General features: G+C 39.4%; 1 protein-coding gene and 1 long non-coding RNA gene across 2 annotated transcripts in view; one reads left to right on the forward strand and one right to left on the reverse strand.

Annotated features, from left to right (window-relative positions):
* LOC145439845 (microfibril-associated glycoprotein 4-like) overlaps window positions 1–27,529 on the forward strand; it is a 532,879-nt gene that overhangs the window by 65,443 nt on the left and 439,907 nt on the right. The window lies entirely within an intron of this gene.
* On the reverse strand, window positions 3,063–5,059 carry LOC145439345 (uncharacterized). Its single transcript, XR_013915152.1, has 2 exons — window positions 4,300–5,059; window positions 3,063–3,676 (listed from the first exon to the last, which is right to left on the reverse strand). It is a non-coding gene; the product is annotated as an uncharacterized LOC145439345 (long non-coding RNA).

A 27,529-nucleotide genomic window follows, 5' to 3' on the forward strand; every position in this document is an offset into this window, starting at 1 on the left:
TGCTGAAATAATTTACGATAGTTGTGACATATCCTCGACCACAAGCCCGACTTGCGCTTAAATTGAGACTACTGATAGTACTTAAGGCTCCTGCAGACTAACTTAATTAATTAGCTATGATGTAAACTGTCACAATGTTCAGATTTTGGAAGAAGTGAAAATATGTTGCCTGAATCAAGCCTGTTCGGATGTTGACTTGACCTCAAAGATTTTGGAAAAGACTTGGAGCTCTGCACTCAGTCTCCTGCAACCGCAAGACATTCCAATAGAAATACAAAAAGTTATGGGTAAGTAAGAGACATTTGCAAATTTAGTTAGTTGGCGGTCAATATCTGTCGAGTAGTTCTAGTTGCGGATTGTGAAAAATGATCAGTTTAAATTTTAGTTGCGGGTTACGGGAAGTGAGTAATTCTTGTTCCAGCTTCGCAGTTGTGTAGATGCTCAATAACTAAAAAACACATGTCATCGCGAGGGTGGGTTAAAATCGAATAGCCTATCTGAGTGATTCCACAGATCTAGTTAGGTCAGGAGTGGGCAATTATTTTTCTCTGCAGGCCACTTCAGTAATAGAAAATAAGTTGGCGTGCCGAGCCAACATGTTCAGCTATATTCTCCAGTGTATTGATTTTATTTATAAATGGAAAGCAGTGAATTACATTGTTAATAAATACGTCTTCGTGGATGTGTTGATATTAGATAGCCTTATGAGAAAAGTACGGTTAATTAACGAAATGAAAATTTATAATTATTTTCCCTCCTTATTCATGATAATGTTAAACATGATACATTTTGAATACTCTGTAATCCAGGTTTTTATATCAAGACATTAAAAGGTAGGCTATATCCTAACAGTTTTGACTTGATGAAATTGACATATATATATATATATATATATTTACCTATTAGGCTACTTTGGGAGACAATCGCACTTATTTTTGTAGCAGTTGGGGGACGAAAAATATTGGGAGACAATTTTGTGTCCCCCTAATTCTTGGCGACATTTTTCCCTCGGTTGCTATCGTCTGTTAAGCAAATCCGTTTGGGACCACGCTTATTAGTCCCTCATTTGTCCCTTCCAAAAGAAATCAAGTCATGAAGTAGCAGGAATTTCGAGTTACAATGGCGACATTTTGACCCCTGTATAAACCCCGTATTTTGAAAAGTGGCATTAAGTCGACAATTAATAGGGGGGATTTTCTTCCACTTTTGGCGTGTATAAAATGACACCGCTTTGCATACATGATAGTTTTTGTTTAGGATTTACTCAGTTTAGACCATTCCAGTATATATAGGGATTTTAAGACTTTATACACTGTTTTAAAAAATGACGACATAAAAAATGCTGACTACCATTGTGATGACTCGACATAAGTTCTAGTTGCGATCTTGGTAGACACCGCGGATCGTACGATTTTAATGGCGACTCCTATTATTTGGGCCCTGATTAGCTCTTGGCAAAGGCGAAAGGGCACTATACCATCGTTAAATTTTGTTGTTTAACACTCGTGATACATATTGTGAAAAAGAATCCCTGCTTTACCTTAATACAACTCCATCAAATATATGTATTGGTTATAGCATGATAAATATTCTGTAGTATTTCCCGCACCCAATATATCGAGCTGATAGGTCGTTGATTTGCTTGTGTCAAGACAGCTTTAAGATGCTCTGTCAGTTGCGAGCGTAAGGCATATACCTTGTGTCAGTTATTCTCAACCTTTCATGTCTTTGCGGACCCCTTTTGGACCGTCGCGAGCCTCAGCGAACCCCCGACTTTTATTTCTAATTTAGCTCAAATTATTGTTTCCGCTCAAGCCAGACAATGTGCAATGCGGTACTAAAGATGCATTGCGACATATTCAACAGAGAAGAGAATGCTTAAACTACCAAGCACGGTTATTATTAATCTATAGCATCCATCTCGGCCTAATCGTGAAGGTGATTGGCTTCCATTTTTTCTCTTCAGCTGTGTTTCAGTTGCTTGTCCTAGCAATTCAGTGTTCGCTTTCCTGGCATTCGCAAATCCATGTCTTTGTCGGAGGAGTAGCCCAGATAAACCAAGGAGGGTTGTTGCTCTAACCGTGCAAATAAGAAAGGATTCACCTTACTAATGCTCAAGAGAAAGAAAGATAGAAAGCAAACAAACTTATTTTTATCTTAACCATCGGATACCGTGGATACCAGTTTTCGAATCTTAGGTCTGACCCGCCCGGGGATTGAACCAACGATTTACAGATCAAAAAGCCGCACGCATCACTGCTACGCTATCTCCCCCATTCCTGCCACACCCAGATATTCCTACCCCGCTTGGGGGAGGGCGAGCTCGAATGGTGCCAAAATTATTTCGTGAATGAACACTAATTATTCGCTATTTATTTGAAAATTTTCGTAACTTTTTAATTTTTCTCGCGCTGTACGCGATTTCATGTAGATAAATGTTTGTTTATTAGGCACCCTTCCTCCACAAAAAATGCGCATCATCTGTAGACGTAGGCATCTAAGCGAGCGTTGGCCATTACCACGCCACGATGTAAAAAGACATATAAAGTGTGGGTCAACATGGGTCTCAGAGAAGTGAGCCAAAAAGATCGTCAGCAAGAAAACATTAGCCGAAAAGGATTTCCCTTATGTTGACCGTAAACTTCGATATAAAAATGTCTTGATCCGGGTACCTAAATTGCTGGCGCCGAATATTCATGTCGTGTCAATCTGGACCAGATGAATATAAAATGTGACCTAATATGGCCGCGGGTGTAATCATCCCTCTCCACACCCACAATAATTTCGTTGCTAGAGAGAGGAGAACAGCAACGACTAGCATAATAACAATATATCTCGTCGTAATTTTCAAATTATGTGCAAGGTCCAACGGACCATGTGACCTCAATCAGCTTTCCATACCTTCGTAAGTTTGTAGCAATTCCTTAAATGATTGTAATCACCCTATCATCTTACCAGAAACGCATATCTGGGTTGAAAACGCGTGATATCAATCAACCGTAATTTTAACATTAAATTCAACTGACGTAGCTCATGTCATCCGCTCATACCATGCAGCAGTGTTGCTTGAAAAATCAAACTCGTTTATTCGTCATCACGTACAAGGATAAAATGACTCTGCAAAGCTAACATAAACAAATAATGATGATCAGGCTGAAATGTGGCGATATAGGTTCGGAAAGCAGCCAACTGCAAAGTTGACTTGTTTTGTCATTTCATAACGTCACAATGCTGCGGCAAGAGAGTGTCCATTCAAACACCTATCACTGGCTATCAGACATATTGTGGTGTCAGTTGTAAATACCCAGAGTGTCGGTTTCGCACAATGCGCTGGTTACAACGCTCGGTATAATCTAGGCTTACAACCGATAATCTTACATTATATGCGTTACACTAACTAAAACATGAGTACAGATATTCTATTTTCCTTATATTAACACACGGTAAGAAGCAGTCAGATTCGGCTATCAATTACGGCCCCGTCCGTTCAAGCCAAGGCAACAATACATATATTGACATTGACAGTCTGATGTTTAAGTGATCAGACCGTCACGTCATCATCGTTGATCATTATGGCAGACTAGGGAGACCGCAGGCACTTTGATCAGAATTGCTTGACGGCAAATTCATTAGAGTGTCTTCCCAGCTATCTTGACGTCTCGATTGTTTGCAGTGGCTGAAAAACAAGGCAGCGATCTAATGCCAAATTGTTAGCTCCATGCACAGTACATACGTTTGAAGATTATACACAACTCCAGTAAATTTCAAAACAAAAATGCAACATGATAGGTTGCTTCATCAAGATGGAGCTTTATCATAGGCCACACACTTGATTTTGAAAAGAATCAATGAAACGAAAAGGCAGATGTTATCGTAACTATGTGCTCACTCACACAGCGTATATATACGATTTATCAATATTTAGAAAGTATCTAGCTAGTTGAATTATTTGAAATTAATCGGGAAACAATATAAAGTTAACGTTACGCGATAAAAGTAGGCCTATTCCCAGATATATTGAGCGTGAAGTCAACATTTTACTAATTGAGTTCTGTGAACACCTTTTCAAGGACGATTCTAAATCCGTTGCTACTCACATAGACGTTTAATAATCTGTCAGAAAGCACGTTACGCAGTGAAAATCTACCACGGCACGAATTGAATTAGTGAGGGAAACATCACAGGACGCAGCCTCCGTTTGGCGACTGTTCTGTCCAGTACTTACCCTTCCGCGTGACGTAGTTAACGAAATATAATACTTACAACAGAAGGGAAATGCATTCTATACTGAATACTCACTTTTTGTCATGGAAAAGGAGTCAGCGTGGCGATCCAAATTTGTACGCTATTGTACGCAGAATTCAGCAGCTATGTAGAATACTCTTCAATACACAGAACGAATCGTTCGATGAAAACACTGATTGGGAAGTAACTCCATCACGCATGTTTGCGTCTTAACTTTTCATATAAGATTCGTGTTAAGGATTCATGCTGATTTACTTGTCATGAAACTTTAGGGCCATGAGGTGCTAATACATCTTCTGCATCATTCTACATCATCTGCTAGTCCATCGTCCAAAGTAACGTCCATTTACAATAACCTGCTAATACGCTGAAACTAATCTTTCAATCACTCGGTGACAGCGGACATGAGACCTTACCAGTTGATGGCACGCAATTGGTCGCGCGTACGAATACAATACAAAAGTCATCGACCTAATTCAACATTGTGAATTGTGCCTATCTCTGTAAGAAAGGCGGCATGTTAAATTTTTTGTGATAAAAGTAGGCTATTCCTAAGCTACTGATCGATCTGTATATTCTGCGAATTCGGTAGCCTTTGGGAGACAAAAACCGACTTTTCAGACGCCAATACCGGGCCAACCCCGTGCCCAAGCCGTTGAATCGGATATCATCGCGTTCAGTTCGACGAGAGGAAAACGGGGATAACTCTGTCGAACCCCTAAGACCAGCGGTTGTCGATCGGTATTTCGATCTGTGTTCTGATACCGACCGATCGAAAAACCAATTGCGTAACCCGTATTGGCGTACCATCACGGGTTTTTTCTACGCGTCCCATCCCCATTTCCTGGGTATCGTTGGAATCGTAATCGAATTACGCGTCTGCCGGTACCAAATTTATCCGGCTACGATATTCGGTTGGCGAGAAATCGGTGATTAAAAAAACTGTGAAAAAAGCGCTATACACTGTTTTTTGAAGGCCGATCCCGAGTCGGCTGAAAGTCCGATACGATCGTATCGGGTATCGGTCTACGCGGGGCCCGAAGACGAACGCAGCGGTACCTCGTATGGCCCAGTGGTGTGAACGACCGAGACGGAACCTCGGAAAGCCCGCCTATGAAAAACGTGAACTTCTCGGATGATCCACCGATCCAGGATAATCCGAGGATTATAATCGAAAAACTCACATAACTCCGCTTCTACTGGTCGGAATTGAGTCAAATTTGGTTTGCATCGTCTTTGAAGACAGCTAAACAATTTCATGCGGTTGGCAGAAAAATTTGAATTCTTTTTCAAAATTTCACCTAATAAATTAAAATTTTTAATTTGATCTGCGGAGTCCTTTACTTGTTAGAATTGAACCAACTTTGGTGTGCAGTGTTCTTAGGGTAACCTGACAATTTAATAAGTCAATGGCTGGAATCCGAAATTTTACTTTATTTTTGAACAGCCCTAGTGTACGTACGTACAGTCCATTTATGATCAGTGCGGGACTTGAAGCACAGGCCTCCTGCAGGCATAGGCGGAGCCTGGAGCCTATTAAATAACATTAGGTCGCATGTAATACCTCGTTTACAATGATAATGAACCCATCAAGCGCCAGGGTAATCAAGAAGACTCGCAATTGGCAATGAAGATAGGTTGGGACGGGGCCTAGGGGCCTACGATCGTAGGCCAGTTATCGTAGGCCCCGGTTGGGATAATCTTATATATGATTCGGCATTTTGACCATGTTGATAATTGTGATTATAATTTATCGGGCACGGTAATTACTCGTAAAAGTTATGATACTTTACAAAAACCCGTAGTCAACGTAGTCTTGACGACAAATATAGCATTTAGTGACGAAATTACACATGAAGGAAAGCTATCGGTATCAAGGTCAATATTACATCACCTCACTATTTCGAATTTGGTTTGACTGTTGTACTCGATAAGATTGGATGGATGGCTGCATCAACAAACTCACTCTGGCTGTTTTAGTATAGATTAGTGAAGATTCATTCGGCTCCGAGCCGATAAAGCTAGGTTAATGTGTTTCATCTGCGAAAGGCGCGTATCTGAACTATGACATCAGATCGATGCGATTCATGAAAGCAATTTTCACGCCGCAATATAGCGTAACGCAACAATTTTGGTCGTTATTGTTTGATATTCACGGTGCTCGACTATATTGTTCACATTGCCGATATCTTTGTATGCGATATTTACGTTCATAAGACAACGATTACGCAAATGAGTGGTACGTAGAAACCGAGATAAACCTTTAACACAGTACAAATTTGGAGTCGACCTCGGTCGGACCCGAAACCGCAATCAGCTGGTTTTGCGGTTGTGGATTATTCCACTATACGCTATCTCGCTACGCTCTACTAACGAGCTTGATTGAATTGAAGATCTCATAGGCGTGTCTGTGAATGCGGCGAATGTTCGGTTAGGTTTGCTGGATTTCGTGCTGCGCTGCTAGAATAATAGTATTTACGGTGACCGATTTCGTCACACCGACATGTCCAGAAATCGTGTTCTATATATGCCTTAGGAGGCAGGGATGTCTTTTACACATGTTTTGATCTTGACAAGGCATACATCGCCAGTAACTGAAAGAAATTGATGACACATATTAGCTGTAAATTGGTCCACTTCATTGGGATAGACACGTTGAAACGATGGTGAGATAATTCTCAAATACAGTACTTTACACACTGAAATTCACGACCACAAGAAGGAAATGAACTGATAATAAGCACACAAAATACGGGTACGTATATTTTTCAAGTGATAGTCAATATCTATATTCTTTATCGGTCCAAGGTAGATTCCTTCACGATGCAATTTGATATTTATGAATTATTCTATCATGTACTCTGCAGCACTCCTATATAGTACTCTTACAGGCGGATTATAAGACTAATTGGCATCGTGACAGATCTTATTCCTATCAAAAGTCATCGTCCTTTTTTCATGTCATCCTCCACATTCGGTGAATACCATCTAATAACTAATTGTATCCATATATCGTGTTAAATCACCAATGTTTTTTATTACTTTATGACAAGAAGGGGGTTCTGGTGATATTGAAAGACCAGAAAATATCTAATGTGCTTTATAAGCTCAGTGGGTTACCATTTAGTTTCCCTGAAGCTCGCAAAGTTTCCAGCACATACACAGCTCTAGTATCAACGCCTAAGTGAAGTACCATAAATGCTTTTTCAACTCATAAATACCATTCATTGGCATAGTCCATTCTCAATTGCAATCGGCATCATTTACGCCCTGGATCAGTCAATGTCAAGTGGCAGAGAAATATTGGAACGCTGAGTTGCTGAGGAATGCAATTGATGTCTCTGTGGATGAGATTTTAGGAATGGCGACTTTGCAATCAGTAAAAACTTCGAATCAAGGCAGAGAGACATCGGTGTGCCCTGCATAACTGGGAATGATTTCATGAAATCAAAATTGGTCCGACAAAAATACATGTTACTATCACTGGAGAAATATATTTACCCGTATTTTACCTGCTTGTCAGCTCATTTCATTTTCGTCGTCCTTAATTTCAAAAAATTATCCCACCACCCTTTAATGGAGTTATTTTAATGAAGTGGACTAATTTCCAGCTAATCCGTAACGATTTGAAGCGGCTTTAACATGACGAGAGTCTGAGATAGGAGGTAGAGACATGTTAATGTGGTATTTATTCGAAGGTTTCTGTCTTGCAGCACTAGTAATAATTGATCAAAAAGTGTGCCTTATACGTTAAGCCGAAAATTGCCTTATACCTGCTAATACACTCCAAGTCTATGAAACAAGAAGCTTCCAATGGATATTAGGGTCGATTATAATAAATGAATATATTTATTATTTTATGGTAACTGAGATCTGCTATCGCAGCAAGGTAGCTATTGTATGTCGTAGTTATTTGCATACTAGCCGTAGAGAACTGGTGATCTAATCTGCAGCATGGCCAACTGTAGCTTCTTATAAAGACACATGTTCCGTATTTTCACAGCAGTTTTCAAACGCAAATATGTGCGTGGTGAAATGGCGTGGTCATTGGTATAATCCACAGCTGCAACACCAATGGGTTGTTGGTTCGAGTCCGGCTGAGGACGACACGAGAATTCCTACCCAAGTGTTGGAGGTTTATCTAGGCTCCTCGTTGTCATGTGATCCGCGTAAGCGGTGATTTATAAAATCCTAGGAGTGGGCTGTGCTAAAAGTCGGTGAATACGGAATCAAAAAATGAATATAGGCATACTCTAAAACTACCAAATTAGTCAAAACACCATGAATAAAAAACAAACAAACGGCGTATTATGTATCGCGATCATCGATATCGTACAAGGATGACGTCGTGGATTTCAAATAGTGACGTCAAAAGTGATTGTCATTGGTAAATGACTCTTTTGACGAAACTGGTTCCCGAACCTTGTCATATAATACGACGTCAATGTCCACCTTAGTTCAGTAACAGCAATGGTCATGGTCTGGTAATTCAAAATGGCGAATTGTCTCCCTAAGTAACAAATGTCCACTAAAGTGGTCTATTAGATATTGCAAAAGTTGGGAAAAATTAGGGCGACCGCAGTTGGAGGACATTTCGTGTATATTCTAAACGCTGCGATATAAACCGCAAATCACCAGTGACAAAGCGCGGAATCGATATTCCAAAACCAATCGAGTTATTTTCATACGCCTAGCTTGTCTCCTTCTGTTGGCGATAATTGTCGCCCAACTGCTTCAAAACAGGACTGTCCACCAAAGTAGTCTAATAGGTAAATATATATATATATATATATATCGGTTTCGGCCGACATGTTGCGGTACTTTTGGTCATGGTTTCCTCGCCGTTGAGCTTTTTTGCAGCACACTTCGCAGAGTCACATGTTAGCCGAAACGTCATTGTCAACATCTTGGTGTGTCCTGACGCGCTAACGGCCGACGCCGAAAAGCCGATCTCTCTAAATTAGCTGTTTTTGCAGGTAGAGCGGTACCCATATTATTATCAAAACATCTAGTCCCTATATATCGCGCAAATAAAATTTGAATGAAGTTTCATAAATTATAGGATTTATGTCCATTTACGAAGTAATTTTTGGTGCTTCGAGCTCAGGCTCCATTTGAGGGGTCTGGGATGCGGCAATTGCGGCCCTGTGTTTAGTGCTCCATACCTTCTTTGCATTTCAGCTTTCGACATTCTTTTTATGATATGCCCATTCACCCTTTATGTATGATGAGGTCTCAGTAACAACGCGCACTGACAATGGCAACAAAGAAGGTTTGAACCAAACTATATGGAAGGAGTAACTTATTGTGACTAATTGTTACGACTTACTTTGCTACATTGACTTTATTTTAAATCTGGATTACGGATACAAGCTTGGGAGGGATGTAGGCTATGTAATCGCGATATATTATTGAGCAGGCTTCAAATTAAATCAATTTCCGTTCCAGCTCAGTTTATCCAGCTTATGGTTTTATTCCACGCAGCGATATTCAAAAGTAGGTTTTATGTTTTAAATTCCAAGAAATGGCCATGCGGGCTTCTCAAAATAGCGGGCCTCACTTTGCCCATGGCTGAGTTCGATGTAATATAGTTCGTTAGTTGCGGATTTATAAGGTCATTACTTCTTGGTAGGATATTATAGAAATAGGGTATTTCAAGTTGCCGATTTAAAAAACTGTCTGGTCCCTCCTAAAGCAATGTTAAAATTTGCATATTTTTTGCCACGTCCATATTTGCAGTTCACACTACACAAACAGTAACTGCATTCATTTAATTTTTGTAACTGCATTTATTTAATTTTTAAAACGTTTCATTTTTCTCGAGTGTTTCACTTGAGCTGATCTCTCACTTCTTATTCAGGTAATCAGAAATTGGACTGGGTGGTCGGCATCCCCGCCATTTTCAATGAACGCTTCGACAGCTTCCTGATTGTGGATAAGGTGAGTTGATAATGGCCAAAACTGGTTCGCTCAATAATACTACAAGACATTACTACAATAATAATAATAATACTCAATTCAGATTCAAGTGCTCGAATGATTATGCCAAGCCCTACAAACAATGTGAGTTAAGTGTGTACCATTGCCTCGCAGGAAAACCAGTCAAAAACCACTGATATTGTTAGTTGTGATTTAGTTCGTAAGCTCCTGATTTTAAAAGGTTGCTAGTACTAGTTCTAGTATCGAATTTTAAAAAGTTCTAGGTATAGTTGTAAGTTATAGTTAGATTTGTGGATTTTGAAAATTGAGTAATTTTAGTTGGAATTCTAGTTTTGAATTTTATAAGGTGATTGATTAGTCATAGTCTTAGTTTTACTTGCGGATTTGAAAAAGTGAGTATAGTTCTGTTTTCGGAATTCCCAGAAAAGACACAAACAACCTTTGGCCGGGTCACAATGACCAAAGTTGAACTCCGTCACCAAAATACAAGTTTTCAAATCATGGATTTACCGCCCATCCGTGCATTAATCCATCCATTTATTAATAATTGGATAATCGTAGGTCGTAGCATCAAATAGTATAGTGGTGCACAGGTAAAGGAATGGAAGACTGTGCATACCAGACTTGGACAACAAGAAAATTTTAAGCTTTTCTAAATTGGATTAGAATTAGATTACCGGCATTTCGCTCTAATTTAGTTAAATTATACAACTATAGAATTATCTAGTTATCCAAGCATATACTTTGACAACTAGAAAAATTTCAGCTTTTCTAAATTAGATTAGAATTAGATTACTGGCATTTCTCTCTAATTTAGTGAAATTAGACCACTAGAATTATCTAGTTGTCCAAGTCTGGTGCATACTTGATATTGTCATGTTAAAAGTAGATTTTGGACATACCGAGACAATTCGTAGACAAGGTCAATTAATGTAATGAGGTGCTAATAGATTTTTGTCATCTTAACTGGCTGCTGTGATGGATACAACTTTGAACCACCTTGGAAACTATTCATCTGTATTCTATCAACCCGTGTGCTTTGAATAGTGCATGGATGGTAATGACATTTATATTCATTATAGGATCCGAAGAATGTCTACCAGACGATGAGGTCCGATACTCTTCAGAAAAAGTGGACAATCCATTTCGATGGGGAATCTGTCGATGGAATAATGAGTTTCCATCATACATTGGCTACATATTGCGTTTTCAATATCAAGTTTGCGCCAGCGTAAGATGTTCGTTGAACTTTTCGCAGATTTTCTTGCAAACATTCCAGATGTCAAATACAGCTAAATACATCTAACCACAGGGTATGTGTACATTAGTAGAGGTGAAAGGTCAATTTGAAGCATTATTAGGACATGGGTAGGAACATGGATGTCAACAGGTCTACATGGATGTCGACAAGTTATCATGGGCCTTTTCCATGTCAACATGACTCAGGTGGGACCAGGTCTAGACTATGGGTACACCCATGATTATTTTTTACAGTGTAGCTCCTTACCTAATTTAGTTCCATACGTTCTCTATCTTTATACATCCGTCCTGTAGACTTAGTCGGTCAATTCATTTTGTGACAGCACTCTGCTCTTTCGTAAAACGTAAGCAGGCAATAAACATTGTATTGTTGGTATATTATGTAGAAGAAAATTGTTCACTCTGGTACATGACCCGAATATGTGGCCCTTTAAGCTTGTTTTGAAACATTAAAAGACAGGGTTGTAACCAAGTCACAGGGCTCCGAGTCACAAGTCAATCTCATTTTTATAGTTTTGACTCGAGTCAAGTCGAGTCATTTTCAATTCAATAGCGAGTCAAGTCCGAGTCCAAGTCAGCGAAAAGAGGGCCGAGTTCGAGTCATGGTATTATGACTCGAGTCCGAGTCCAAGTCATTGTGTTGACTGCTCAGTTTCCAGTTAAAGTCTTGTGAACCCCTGCGTTTTATAACTCTGTTTGGTGATATCGAATAGTTCGCATTTAGAATATACTAATTTTCCTCAGTCTTAGTAATTTCTGGTTGCATTTTCAAGTACCAGCACCGATACACGAAATCCCAATAGTGTGGTTATTTACTATTCTTCTAAATTACAATGAAATGTAGGTCGTGGTCGTCGGAGTCTCGAGTCATAAGACTTGGTTCGAGTCATGCGCAATGACTCGAGTCCAAGTCGAGTCGAGTCGAGTCATTTCCGTGCTTTAAAAAAATGACTCGAGTCATGTCGAGTCATCAGAAAATCGTGACTCGAGTCTGACTCGAGTCATTACAACCCTGTTAAAAGAAACAGGATGTCTGCTTTCCTCCAAAAAGTGCTTATCATGATAGCTTGAAAGAATTTATCATCATTAATCTCCACCAGTAGGCTACTTATCATGATAATTCTTCTTCTCCAGTCTCCATATATTGTCACATTTTACCGGAATCGAGGATAGCTGTTTCTGAACTGTTATCGTTTTATTGCCATGATATAAAGGGATTCTTTTGCATTGTCCATTATAGACAACCAGATGAATGGAGACTACTTACTAACAGCTCAACACGAAACCTAGAGTACTTCACAATAGAAATAAATATGCATCGGTTGTAGGACAGTCGATCTCTCTTGACATAGGACATTCTGTGGCCTACAACAAATACCACGTGTTCTATGCTGGAACAGAGCCAGAGATTAGCATTGCTTGATTTCGAGGCTTTTTTTAGTGTGTTGCATGATCAAACGCCAGTTCCAAATACAAAAAGCTTCACATTCTTGGTGGTTTCTGATTTGCCGTAATATTTCACTATGAACTAGAGTCGGTCGAAGTGGTCAGTGTTCCTACTCAAGTAGCACAAGTAACGTCTTACATTTCTTCTCAACTACAAGTAGAAGTACTAATTTCTAAGACATGTCAAAACTACTTCAAGTAGAAGACGAAATAAAAGGTCTGAGAATTACTGAAAGTCAGTAAATATCTTAGTATATTTTATCGGGGGAGGGTGGTCGCATACTTTCCACAGTTAGTCGGAGGTGGCTAGATACGAAATCGCAAGATGTGTCACCGCATATAACGCAAAATGACTATAATGACACCACCAATGGGTAGAATCTTCGAAAACTCGGGTATCGTGATTCAGAGGCTATTTTACGCTTTTCTTATGACAATTTAACTCATGATAGTGGTGCAATATTATCCCTGAAATACTTTTTACTTTACAAAACCCAAATTGCAAAGGTAATTAGTTCATCCAGAATACAGTTCAGGTATAGATGTTGAAGTAGTTGTAAAACATTACCACTTCAGTAGGTACTACAAGTAGCGAAAATCTACTTGAGTACCCCGAAAAAGTAGAAATATTCAACATATATATTATCTCGAAAACGTGACGTGATGGAGCAAAAATAACCTCAGTTTCGTATTCAGCGACCCAAATTAGGTATAGTTGACCCAAAGAAGTCGTGGCGCAAAAATCGTGTAGACCAGTGTTAATATTGTTGCCAGTACGACGAGCCTGCTTTCACTCATAAATATGCATTGCATATTCATTTCGTTAAAAGTCATTATGTAACATATTAACACTAAACATATCGGCGGCCGACAAAGTTAGAGTTTACAGTAGATTTAAAAAAAATAGGACTTGATTGGAGCAGGAGATCATTATTATTATAATATAATATGATCCTTCGAGAACAATGGGAAGACATTTACTTCATATACTTCGTCAAACGATTCAGTGAGATGCTTGGGAAGTCATATTGTTTACCAATCTTCCAAACGAGTATGTGTCCAGTAAATACTTGGACAACTTGATTATATAGTTTTCTAATTCCACTAAATTAGAGCAATATACCGGTAATCCCATTCTAATCTAATTTGTGAAATCTTTCCATGCTCTAGTTTTAATTTTAATCTAATGTATGAAATGATCCTTTGTTCTAATTCTAATTCTAATCTAATTTTGTAAATGTTTCTATACTCAAATTTTAGTTCTAATTTAATTTATTGTTTTCCAGAAAATTAATTTTTGTCCGCAGCGAGTTAACAAGAATATCCTTCTCGAGCCGGGAGATCCACTGCCAAGCTGCCATCACATTACGTACACCGTACAGACATAGGTATTGCGAGGACTGATAACCGTGCTGGCATAGAAGCTTGTAGTCTGCTGACAACATTCTAGTTTCGAACACGAACAGAACACCAGGGGAAAAAAGAGAGGGTTAACACGGGCTTGTGCACTTTCATGTCCTCAACTACATCAAGAAAAGGGTCAATGGTTGCTTCAGATCTAACCCAAGCAAATATATTAGAGGATGAAGTGAGGGCATGGATTGTGATGGTTTACGTTACTGGACAAGATAAATCCTTTTCGTCATCTTATTAAGGCTGCTGCTGGAGAACTCGTGAACATTAGCTCCACCGGAAAGACTTTTCAGCCACGCAGGACAATTGTATAGTGTAGCTGACGCCAACTCAAAACGGGTCGCGTGCCACAATAACGCACAGACAAAATAGGAGATACAGTTGAGCAACCACGTTTTGAACAACGCCGCACTCACTGACATGGACGACACATGCATGGTCACCACAAAAGAAGTAATATTTTAATAAAGGAGTGCAATTACAACAGGAAATATCATGATCATACGCTTCCTTTTTTTCTGAACTATGAGTTGCGCACGATACCTGATACCTTTTCCGCGACTAGTGAATCGATATTGCGGCTAGCGCCAGACATTACCAGCTGAAAGACTATCTCATCTTAAAGATTGATCTCGCGGGAGAGCCCAACGCCGTGTTCTAAGCGTCGTAGTCTTGGCAGTGACTCGGGCATTGCACGTCAAGTTAATAGGCTCACATCAGCTGACTCTTCATCAAAGGGATGTTGTTGTCATCGCCAAAGCAATTTAAGGAAATGAGGAATAGTGTTCTTGGGCACAGGTGAATAGATTATTTTGAAACAACAACAACAATAATAATAAGAAGCTGAAATTAATTTAGGCATTTCAAAATGCTCCACTTTGCGGTCTTACAAAATCACAAATCAGATCGCCGGTCGCATGTGGACCGCGTGTTGATGACCACCCTGTTATAGTACAAAACGAGCCAAGATTGGTGTGATGACGCTAACCATTCTCATGCTTATAGAAATGTAGGCTAATTCCATTATAATTTAACAGGGGCTGTAATGCATACCCTCAGAATTGTCCAATATTTACAAATGTTATTCTTTTTTTAATTCCAAATTTATTAAAAAAAAAAATTGAAAAATGTTCAGCGGTTCAAAAGATATTGCGATTTAAAATCCTCTCGTCACTAGGTGGCGCTACTTTCAAAAATCTTTGAAATCGATATTTTTAGCTCAAATGATGGTAGAGAACCAATCAAAATGTCCAATTAACCAATTCTGGGGCCAAGGAATTCAATAAAACCAACTGTTTCGCCCTAAACTCAATGAAAAAAAAGTTACGGATGAAAAAAAAAATGGGGGGGGGGACGGGCTTGAAAATGTCTGTAGGATACGGCCTACACAAACAAAAAATTCTTGTGAAATGTGCTTTTAAGGAGTATGGTTGATAAAAAGCTTGATTTTAAATTTCCCATTTATTCCACCGTGAAATATGCATTATATAAAAATTTCATGGTCCCAACCCATATCCCTGCTCACCGTAAATACTATTATCACCAGTCAGATATATGAATAAATTTATACAATTTGGCTTTCGAAATTTTTCAAGTAGAATTCGTGCGGAACCACCGCTTCAACAATAATAGAAGCAAGTAACAAAAGTCAAAAGACATATTTACAATTGATCTGGCAAGTCTTGCATTTTTTTTCATTGAGTTTAGGGCGAAACAGTTGGTTTTATTGAATTCCTTGGCCCCAGAATTGGTTAATTGGACATTTTAATTGGTTCTCTACCATCATTTAAGCGAAAATTATCGATTTCAAAGATTTTTGAAAGTAGCGCCACCTAGTGACGAGAGGATTTTAAATCGCAATATCTTTTGAACCGATGAACATTTTTCAATTTTTTTTTTTAATAAACTTGGAACTCAAGAAAGAACAACATATGTAAATATTGGACAATTCTGAGAGTATGCATTACAAATCTCAAAAAATTTGCTAAATTATAATGGAATTAGCCACTGTGATTTGATGTGACCTGGACTTGATTTTTGCTGGATTTATTTCTCATTCACAATTTCATTCAATGTCCAAGATTTCACGAATTCAGTAATTCTAATTCTATATCTGATTTAATTTAAAAAAAAAGTGTAGCTCTAACCCTAATTCTAATGTAGAGTGTCGAGATAGCGCAGTGCCATAATCATCGGCTGCAACACACTGGGTCGCGGGTTCGAGTCCGACCGAGGTCGACTTCAGTATACTATACCTAAGTGTTGGAGGCTTATCTAGGCTCCTCCTCGCCACCGGTGTCTTACAAAAATCCTAAAAGTGGGCCGTGCTATAAGTCAGCAGTTGCGGAATAAAAATGAAGAACATTGGCCTGGTTTAAATGACCAATTGACCATAGTAGTCGACAAACACCATGAATACCACAAAACAACAATTTTAATATAATTTGGAAAAAGCTGTGTAGCTCTAATTATTTTTCTTATCTAATTGGTAAAAATTTGTAGCCCTACTTCTAATTCTAATCAGATTTGAAAAAATACGGGTGGCTCTAATTCTAATTCTCATCTAATTCGGAAAAGATGGCCACTCTGGGCACCGAAGCACCAATCTCCGCGTCGAGGATTGGAAATAATATCAAGATTCCTTTTGGTAGCCTGCTCCCCGGGGTCGAAGACGAGCAACCCCCCCCCATCGAAAATAGCATTCGCATGTTCCTTGGGGTCGATTGATCCATGCTCAACTGCTGTTCACATGCAACCCTTCTCCACTTCGAACTTCAAAGCTCTTCGAAACCTTACGGGCGACCTGGTGACCTCGGGCACCGCATTGGTGACCCCTGGTGTAAAGCATTGTTGATCTTGAGGCACGTCATGCTCACCTTCCTCTTGTACTCCAGTCGTACTTATTCTTAATTGTCAAGCATCATTTGTATATTTATACTGCGGCATAATTCAGAGAGAAGATGGGGTCCGTTTACGCGTTTTTGGATGTGAATATACATTGTTTCGCTAATAGTGCATTGATTGATTAGAATGAGTGGTATGATATCACATCAATTTTCAACACATAAAATACGGCGAACACATCGAATCCTATAAGCAATTTTTTTCAATCCGCGCCACCGTGACGTCGTCATTATCGCGTCTCAGTTGATTGACATAGTTTCGCGTTTTGGGAATAAGAATTAACAATATACCACCAAGATATATCTTCCAAAGACAAAGGTTCCCGACCCCTGACGTGGTGTTTAAAATATATGGTTTGGCCGATTGTTGATATTTAGCCAACCAAATATGAGACCAGCAATGCAACTTCAGCACTGGAATGCAATCTCATGGCTGCGGTTTAAGGTAGGGTAAATCCCAACATATAATTTACCATATTTTAATGGTCACCAAGTGTTTTGCGTTGAATATGTGCTCCATGCTTTGTAATACACAATTTGTGAAAGAACTTATATAGCACCTTCGACCGCCAAAAATGAAATCCATCGATTTAGACCTGGCGAATGAATCCAGGAATGCTACTCGGACATTGGAACGCAATCTCATGGCGGCAGCAAACGATATGGCCCATTCTAATATATCAGAAAGTTCTACAAAACTACTCGTCGAGGCCGTCATAGCAGCTTAGAAATATTATCCACTCATATGCTATAGATACAATCAGTTGTTTAGATATGTTTTGTCATATTCAATATTCCGTTAGGTATAAAATCACTGAGGGACGCCTTTTTGCACCACGGTTCTCGGGTTATCGAAACTTGCATGGTTTTTTAATATTTCAGAATAGGTAATTTTCGTAATTTCTTAATATTTTTCAGACTAATATTGTCATCGTTAGCTTGGTATGGCTTCTATACTCCGCATTTGGTTGTTGTTGTTGTTGTTGTTTTCGGTATACATTGTGTTTTTCGACCACAATGGTCATTTATACCAGGCCGGTATTTTCTATTATGACTTTGTATCTGAAACTGATATTTAAAGAGTTTGAGTTAGGTAAACTGTTCCGTTTAACGCTGTTGATTTTAGCTTTGAGGAACGTGCGGGAGACTAACGCTAATCTGCAAGCCTTCGCGGAACCACAAATTCTAGTTGAATCATAAAAACAAAAGTCTATAACAATACACATCATATTACAAATTTAATGCATACTGTAGTGCTGATCAGTGCATGACTATAGTCAGCACCGTAACTGCCGCACCTCAAACCCCCCATTGGGGGGGGCCCGAGCTCGAAGAGGGCCCAAAATTATTTCGTGAATTAGCATAAATCATAGAGTATTTTTCGAAAATTTAGGCAATTTTTTCAATTTTTTTTCGCGCTGCGCGCGAATTCAAGTAGCCATTTATCTATTCTATATTATTGGGTTTTGGGCCATTTTCCGCGCCACGACCCACAAGACATACAATCAAGTTTTAGGCCATATAACATGCAACTCCAAGAAGTGTGTCAGAACGATCGGCAGCGAGAAAAGCTTGGCCGAAAAGGTCTATGCCCTTATGCAGACCGAAGACTTCGTTATATAGGCTATGTAAAATACATATAGGTTTAATTGTCCATAGGCGCCTAAATGACTGGCGCCGAATGTTCCTGTCTTTGCAATCTGAACCTCACAAGACAAATACCATCCCGATGGGAAAGACTTTATGCCAGTGGAGAAATACCAATTTGAAATCGTGTGCGTCTCTTAATTTAGAAGCCTACGTTTGGGCGATTCTATATTTTTTGATATAGCAGACTGGAATTCACGAAATAACATCATGTAACGAAGTCATATCAACGGGTCCGCCCGCCCGAAGATGTTTAATCATTATTTACGGGCCCTCCCGTTTTCAAGACACTTCACTCATACTGCCCGATGAAATCATGAATTCTTGAAATTTATCGCGCTTCGCGCGCTTAGGCGACAATGGCTGATTCACTAGACAAACTCCCAATGAACTAGTTGAATAGCGGTAAACCGTGTATCGCTGGAGGGGGGTCTGGGGGGCGAAGCCCCCCAGAAGTTCGGTCTATAAACCTATGGGGGGCCCAAGACCAAAGTTTGGGGGGGGGGCCTGACGAAGTGCTGTTACGGCCCTGACTATAGTGTGCTGAGAGAACAAAAACATTAAAATATAATTTTCACACGATAATCAAAACCTGACGTTCAATATTTATTGCAAATAAATGTGACTTTTGCTGTTTCCTTTCAGATATCAGTGCAGAAATGCAAGGCGCTACGTTGGGATACAATGTTCCCTCTAATTTTCCACGAATCTGCCCGCACTCACCAAGTCACTGCGCGGTCCCCTGGACAACAGCGCTTAACGACTAAAAAAGGTCACCATTTCGTCTTACTTGAGCGCCGCTTAGATTTTCTGTGCGCAGAGACCGTGTCAGCACTGCGCAATTGCGCACGCGCGCAGCTTTGAGGGAACAGTGGTTGGGAAGTGACATCGTATTGTTCGGTCGCAGGGCAACAGCGTGATACTAATGGCTTGACTAAAAATACGCAATATTTTCGAAATTGCGGTCTACATCCTAATGCATGATGACTTATGACTAAAGCTAGACCGATAATGGGTTCGCCAATAATATCTAATCGAAAACAAACTTTTCAAGAAATGTCGGTATCGGCAATTAGAAGTAAAAAATATGGATAATTTCCGTGACGTAAACACGTAGTAGTAGGGAGTCAGAGAAATAAGATATGCGACCATACTAGACTGTAAATATTGATAGTTTTCTTATATCTTTTCAGCGGTAGCCAAAGTAGACAACGTTCTTTTGTTTGTAATATTCATGGTGCATGTCGACTAGTACTGCAGTCATTTACACCATACCAATTTCCATGATTTTTAGTCCATATAGCTGCCGACTTGTAGCATGGCCTACTTCTAGGCTTTTATAAGACACCGCTTATACACTGATGACATCGTTGGTAAGGTAGAAGTAACCTTGTAAATGCTAATCTAGTACCTGTAGAAAATAGCAATATTCAAGTAAGTAAACGTTAAGTACTGTAGGTCTAGTTTCGCCTTGAAGAAGTTCAAGTCTTTTGCTAGACCTACGTGAGTATTCTGAAAAAGTATCACGTTACTAATCACAACGGTTGTTAAAAAATATATCTTTTTCAAAATCCTGAGATTCACTGACTAAATTGTTAGGTTGCCTAAAGAAACGCAGGAGACAACTTCAAGTTCAAGGAGTAGACGCCTACGGAGCCCCAATCGAAATTTCGGCTATTATGGGAAATAATAGTGTTTACTGAGGCAAATCTTGGATATGACCAAACATCGCTTTACAGCCATGCCTGTAGGAGGAGTGATGCTTTTTTCGTGATTTTCACTCTGGAAAATGGCCTGTAATAGCGCATGGATATAGCAGCCTAACCACTAATTAATGAAAATATTTCTGACACTGATTAGCTGAAAATTTGCCAACTCTACGGAAATCGCCTCTCTACGATGATGGTGATAATTTTCATAAACAAAATACCTTCCACACTTTGATTGGCGACCATGAGGAGGATACAAACTACCAAGCACCTAAAATACAGGTATATAGTTGAATTTCCCAAGTGATAGTGAATATCAAGAAGTAACTCCTGAAGCGGCAATGTGGGTTTCACGAAGTCAGAACGAAACTTCTCGTTGCACTCTTCACAATGCATTGTGATTAGATGAAATCAAATTAGTTTATTTTCAACAGCCCTGTTTTCTTACGGAAAGTGAATTGCGCTTTATAGATATTATTCACGACTTTCGGTGGAGATACATTATCTCTGACTCAGTTATATGCAGTGACATCGTGTCCTCTATAATTGTGGGATGCTTGAAGAATCTCACTATCTTTTACTCCTAATAAAATTTATCAGTGACTGTGGAGAGTTCCAAGTGACATATAGAACTGTTGCTATACTATATAATTATATGTCCCTAATGCACAATCCACTGCGACGTCATTTTTTTCAGCATCCCGCCTATCGCTCCTGAGCGTTTCCGCCCTCTTTGGATTCCAAATCGCTTCCTATGGGGGCGCTGGAGTCAGATTAAGAATCACTGCTATAAAGAGATGTAAATTTCGAAAGTCTATTATTACCGTGATACTATGGGGTTAATCTTATTATCGAATTTATTTCGCTTTGCTTCAGCGCTGACGCGAAATCTGTCCTTGCTGGTGGACGTTGTCGACCTACAGTCAAAAGAGGTTGATATTCTGCAGATAGATATATAAAATGTATTATATAAATTTAAACTTGAAATGGACATCAAAAATGTAATTAACCTACCTAACGCATTCCTTTTTTTTGGATACGGTTCAGAACAAGACAGAAAAAAGTCGAATGCAGCAAAATCGAGCGACATGCCTTTAGATCTGGCAATGAGGGTAAAGGCGCGTTTGAATTCTATGTTTCAAGATAAAAAGTCGATGTCTCTTGTGATCACAGTATAGGTGCCGGTGGATGGACTGTGGGTGCAGATTTCTAGAAAAATACCTTCTATTCAAGTTACGAACTTCCCTTCTAGATGGAATATATCCTTCGACTAGGACAATATAAAAATAGCAGTTTATGTAAGTCTTGTTGATATGGTCGATTAGGAATGTGCGGCAAAATCGAAGATCGTATAATCATATTGACGATTTTCAAAATTCCAAACATGATAATACTTCTTCTCTGACTTTTTCGTGGGTATTTCAGCTTTTTTCGTAATAATTATGAATACCTCAATGGATATGGGAATCATAGTGGAGAGCATTGGCTAGGTGAAATAGCTCATACATATTTTGGTGACCAATAATTCAAAAGTACTGTGGTTGGAATGAAGGAGAAATGTTAACGTCTCCACTTCAGCCGATGTGGTCATATATTGATACCGCAATTTTAGGATTGGACCGTTGGTACAAGATACTGCAAACTTCTGAGACGTTCCAATTGCGAAGGAGGATTGGGATGGAGTGAAGAAATTTGCTGAGTATTCGTGAGTAAAATATGTTTACTTGTATAATTACACTCACTTCCTATCCCTGTTTACGTTTTCTGTGCAGTCGTATTTAAATTGCATGTAATAACTGCAGGGGTGGTCAGTAGCGGAAATTTCTACTTTTAGGGAGTACTACATGTTAGGCTGTCCGTACTGGCACTACCAAGTACCAACACTAGTAATCATTAATTCAAAATACCCTCAAATATACCTTACCTGCTGTTATCTGTATTATCCACTACCTTTATATAACTTTTATTTTGTCAGGCACAAAGTAGGATTTTGACGACGGCTTTGCATCAAATTTAGGAGAAAAAATTGCATGAGAAATGTATCAAGGTATCAGAAGTATTTTCTCAAATGATCTCTATTTGCTGCCCAATAATTGTTCTGCTTTGATTGCGGAGATGATTATTGCAAATCCGGAAGCTATTCCTTGCAATTAACGATCAAATCCTTCCCGATCTATATATTACCGCTACTAACTTGGTTACTTGACGTCACATGCTCTACCTTCTGTTGTAGTTTTGACTCATATCAAAAATCGCGACTTCTACGTTCTTTTACTTGTATTTAGGTACCATCGACGACTATATAAGTACTGAATGCTAATAAACAGCATTTTGCATATGGGGGATTTTAAGGTTATGTTGCATGATGTCAGAATTCCAAACAGTTATCGGTTCACCGTCGAGCATGGTATCTATAGATTATGGTGATGGGTTATAGAGCTGAGGTGGCCAATTACATTTTCAACGGGTCAAATTCCAATGCGAAATTAATTTGGCGGGCCTAGTAAGAAGCTTAAACTAGATATGCACGGTGCGGATTCTCCGCGCTGCGGTAAATCCTTCTGGTGTTGGTATTCCTGGGTAGCGAGACACTCTCAAATCCCAACTTATTCTCAGGGCATATCAGCTAGGTTTGCATTATAGTGTTTTAAAGAGGCTTTTTTCGAACGTTGTCTAATTATGCCATAATTAATTGTGTAAATACTTACGAAAAAACGTGTATTATGAGCCTACCGACGATTTGCACTCAATATAGCCTACGTATACGATGAGCGGTGACTGGAACCCTCGAAATCGTCGCCGGTTGAACAGTTGTAGCATGTAGATATAGATCGTTGGTACGGAATGGGTGTTCTGATAATGAAGACCACCGAACGTAAATATGATTCATAACGATGTAGTCCTTTTTAAAGATATTTTTGGTATGTGTATAACAGTGGTCGGAACCCCTTTTCGACGGAGGAGTCATGTTTACCCTATATTTTTAAATGTCAGTGTCGATCCACTGTGACGTCACAATTTAAGATTCGTAACGTCATAGCTAAATGATGAAAAAATAAAAATAAAAACAGGTTTTAATCAAGGGGCATGTTTTAAAGATGTTTGTTTTATATTGATTACGAGAAACGGTTATTCGATGATATTGATCGACCATTAATGTATCAAAGATATGTTGATCACTCTTTCGCCATATTTGAGAATGAGTCTCAGTGTGGTATGTTTCTGAGCAAATTGAATGGTCTTCACCCGTCACTGAAATTCACCATGGAAAAATAGGGTAATCATTCAGTAGCATTCCTTGATGCTATTGTTGAAAAGACGGGTGCTAACTTTGCTACTTCAGTTTACCGTAAGCCTATACATTCAGGGGGCAATTTATTTCGTGGGATTCTTTTTGTCCAGTTAAATGTGAAGGTAATTTGATAAGAACTTTGGTGCATAGGGCTCTGACGATTTGTAGTAGAGTCAAACTTGATTCTGAATTGGAGAACATTCGGTCAATCTTTCAGTCAAATGGTTATCCTGATCATATCGTTAAAATGACCATCGACCGTAAACTCAAAGATTTCAGAAAAGTTAAACCGTTTGGACCTACAAAATGTCCCGTTTATTTGCATCTTCCTTGGATTGGGAAAGTGTCCAACAGGTTTGAAAAGCAAATTAAATCGTCAGTGAGGCATTGTTTTTCACAAGTAGAACCGCAGATAATCTTCATGACGAAATCTTTGATGCCTGCAACGCAAAAGGATGTGCTACCTGCGACAAATCAAAGCAACATTATATATGAATACACGTGCCGATGTGACAGTTGGAATGTAGGTCGCACGTCTCAGCGCTTGCAGCAATGAATTCGCCAGCTTATCCCACGGCAAATTAGAATAAGTAATGTTTCTCCAACTTCATCATCGCAGTCTGTTGACTCACTGCGTGATTATGATTAAGTTACTGCTTGTAATTCGGCTATTGGACAGCATCTCTTATCACATAGAGAATGTGCTGATCATTACAATGACAGTCAATTTTCTATAGTTGCTCGTGGCCGTTCTCTTTTTAATTTGAAGGTCCTGGAATCGACGATCATAAAGCTGCGAAAGCCGATTCTCTGTCGCCAGAAGGAACGCCTCTACACCCTTTACTTGGAATATTTCATTAATGTTGTGTGCAGTGTTCTCGGCTATTTATACCCGTATATGTGCTCGTTAACGTCTGTTTTGTATCGTTACTGCCGTATCTTGCCCGTCTATTAGTTGTTTGCTTTGTTATTATTACGTCATGCACACAAAATAGTTCTTACATTTCGAATTTGATCCACCCTATCACTAACGTTCGCTACTGATGAGGGTCGGTCGAAAAGCTTTTAGCGAATAAATTAACTATATGAAGTTATTGTTTCGCGTTAACCCTAATATTAGCTCAGTTGAATGTATAACAGCCATTCTCTCACAAACTCCCCATCCGGGAATGGCTGAATTACTGTGTTTATCGAGTTTGGAAGACATTACAAACGTGATATTGGTTGCTGCATCCCGAGTTAGGATTATCTTGGTAAAATAGACTTCCTAATTTGCTATCTTCTCTAGCAGGCCTCCGAAAGTTCGCTCTCGGTCAGCCTCAGTGTTTGTATTTCCCCGGGTGTGTTTTCTGATAATGCCGACTGAAATTCTATACTAACCATTGAATGCCCAAAGATGGCGATCTGCTCACCAGAAAGTAAACAGAAAAGTTTACCTCAGACTGCAGTAAACAAATATTGATTGCTCCAAATCTTCTTCAAATTTTGCTATTCAGCGTCAAAATAGTTATTTTATCGTAACATGCCAGTACATCGCTTATGGGTGACCATAACCCGTGCACAGTTTGACTTGATTTACCAATTAGGAATATGAAAAATTATGGCAAAGCTATTAAAAGCACAAAACTTGTAATTCCTAATGCAACAATGGCAACAAACAAGATTTTAACTATACTATATATCTTGACCAGTGAGTTAAAAAAATTGCAATAAGTTCATTTGGTTATCGCCTAAATTGAGTTACCTGAAGACACAGGCGCAAAAGGTCATAAATAGCGATAAGCACCAGTCAAATTTCCAATATCAATCATAATAATACTATATAGGGCAGTGGTTCCCAACCTTTTTCGGTGGCAGGGCCAAATTTAGAATTTCAGAGTACGGTCGGGGCCGCACGAATACCAGGGCAATGAAAGGAACCCAAAATAGTCACCAAAATATGAAAATTGGCATTGTTCCGATCATTCGCTTGACGCCATTGGCCATTGTGTTGCCGCGCTCCCGTTGTTCAGAACAATCAACCTTTACTGGCTATTTCCGAGTAGTTTTAATGCACTGGCGAGATTTCAATTCTTATTTTTGGAATCAGTGCGACACTTGCTTTCGATAAACACCGACATATCAAATTATTCCGACGCTTGGGTCGCGAGCTATGGGTCTACCAATTATGCTGCTTTTGGCCGGCTAAGCAGTACGCATCTCGGCGTATTCAATCGTGAGTCACTTGTTGCACATCTATCCGTAAATTAGTTATCAATAGCCAGGGCCGTAACAGCACTTCGTCAGCTCCCCCCCCCAAACGTTGCTCTTGGGCCCCCCATAGGGTGATAAACCGAACTTCGAAGCCCCCCAGACCCCCGCAGGCTAGATGGCTGTTTACCGCTATTTATCATCTAAATCGGGTGTCCGTTTTAGGCCGCTTCTCTCGACTGATCGCGCTAAGCGCGAATTTTTTTTATAATTCATGATTGAATCGGTCAATATAATCGGCAATTGCATATATATTGGTATTAATTTTTATCCTCTCTCTGCTCACGTAATCAGATTGACTGGTTGAGCCGAGTGAGTTGTGTTTGAAAACGTAAGACCACTCAATAATAATTAAACATCTTCGGGCGTATAAGCGTGGGCAGGAACGAAACAGCACTTCGTCAGTCCCCCAAAACACTTAGGTCTTGAGCTTCCATAGGGTGATAAGCCGACCCCCGCCCCGTTGTTCGCTTCTGCCACCAAATCAGGATCACCATTTAGTGAGCCAGCGTGGAGTGCGAAAATTTTCGATAATTCAAAATAAAATAGGTCAATAAGATCAGGAATTACATATATATTGCTATCAATTAATCAGATTTGCCGGTAGAGCTGAGTGAGGTGTCTTGGAAACTGTAGGGCCCGTAAATAATAATTAAACATATTCGGACGGGCGGACCCGTTGGTACGACTTCGTTACATGATGTTATTTCGTGACCTCCAGTCTGCTATATCAAAAAATATAGAATCGCCCAAACGTACTAAACTAAAAAATGCACACGATTTCAAATTTTTAGTTCTTCACTGACATATAATTCTTCCCTGCGGGATGGTAGCCTATTTGTCTCGTGAGGTTCAGATTGCCAAGACATGAACATTCGGCGCCAGTCATTCAGGCGCCTATGGTCAATTATAGGCTACCTATATGTATTTTGTATATACATAACGAAGTTTACGGTCAGAGTAAGGGCAGTCCTTTTCGGCCAAGGTTTTCTCACTGCCGATCGTTCTGACACACTTCTTGGAGTCGCATGTTACATGGCCTAAAACTTTATATGTCTTCGTGCGTCGTGGCGCGGTAATGGCCAACGCCGATATGCTCACTTCTATAGATCTTGTGTATTTTATCTTGTTGGAAGAGTACCCAATAATTAAGGTATTTTGAGATTTGAAATCGCGCCGGGCGCGAAAAAATTTTGAAAAAGTTGCATAAAATTTCAAAAAATACTCTATTTATGCTAATTCACTCAATAATTTTGGGCCCTCTTCGAGCTCGCTCCCCCTTGCACTTGGGGTGCGGCAGTTACGGTCCTGTAAATACCTATATCTCTATACCTATAGGTACTGCTCGTTCAACAGGAAAGTTAGCGCACATTACATTGAAACAGCAGTGACGTAATCTTAGCGGTCTACTCACAACTTTACTG

The sequence above is a fragment of the Botryllus schlosseri genome, chromosome 5, assembly GCF_051294905.1.
Source record: "Botryllus schlosseri isolate E-star chromosome 5, Bs_hap1, whole genome shotgun sequence".
Classification (NCBI taxonomy): Eukaryota; Metazoa; Chordata; class Ascidiacea; order Stolidobranchia; family Styelidae; genus Botryllus; species Botryllus schlosseri.